This window comes from Brassica oleracea, chromosome C6 (genome assembly GCF_000695525.1).
Source record: "Brassica oleracea var. oleracea cultivar TO1000 chromosome C6, BOL, whole genome shotgun sequence".
NCBI classification, from domain to species: domain Eukaryota; kingdom Viridiplantae; phylum Streptophyta; class Magnoliopsida; order Brassicales; family Brassicaceae; genus Brassica; species Brassica oleracea.
Window position 1 is genome coordinate 31,013,830 of NC_027753.1, and position 841 is coordinate 31,014,670.

The window sequence follows — 841 nt, forward strand, 5'->3', positions numbered from 1 at the left end:
GTCGTAAGCAGTATGAAGATCTTGCTGAAGAACTTGCTGCTGTAAATGAGAATTATGAGTCTCTAGAGAAGGAGGTTAGCAAACTGAGGGAGGTTGCTATTGATGAACGTGAGAGAGCAATGAGGCTGGAACGTGATTTGGCTGAGAATTGCAAACAGATCAGGATGCTCAACAGTGGATCCAAAGAGTTGGATAAGATACTCTCGATGGGTCAACCAGTCAAGGCGAATTGGGGACTGGATATCGAGGAGCTGAGAGTACTAAGGAAGTACAACAGAAGGGGATATCACATTTCGTGCATGGGAGCACATCAAAAAGTGGAGCCAAAGGAGCTTGTCAGGAAGTACGTCGGGACGTACGACAGGGAGTAAGGCAGGAAGTTCTACAGCGCGCAGCTGTGAGTAACAAGCCGAAAGTAGTGCATCAGTACAACAACACGAAGGTCAGACAGGAGGTTCTGAAGCATGGTTGTGCAGCTGGTACAAGGAAGGAGACTGATCAGTGCATCATCAACTGTGTCAGGCCAAGCAAGAAGCAACACCGGATGTGCTGTTGGTTCTGTGGGAAGGTTGGACACAAGAAGGTGGAGTGTTTTGCTCGTGAAAAGAGCAGAAACATGGCCAAGAAGGTGAACAAGACGTTCACTAAGCCCAGGAGGGTTGAAGAGGTGTCCTTACCCAAGAGAGGCTTACTTGATGAGATCAAGGATGAGACATCAGAAGATGGATGCAGCTCTGGTAGGAGTGATCTTGAGGTTGATCAAGAAGCATCAAGTCTGGAGCCTGGACACAAGGTTGTTTGTGGCACAAAGGGGAAGGAGATCGAAGTGCGTCAGGAAGTG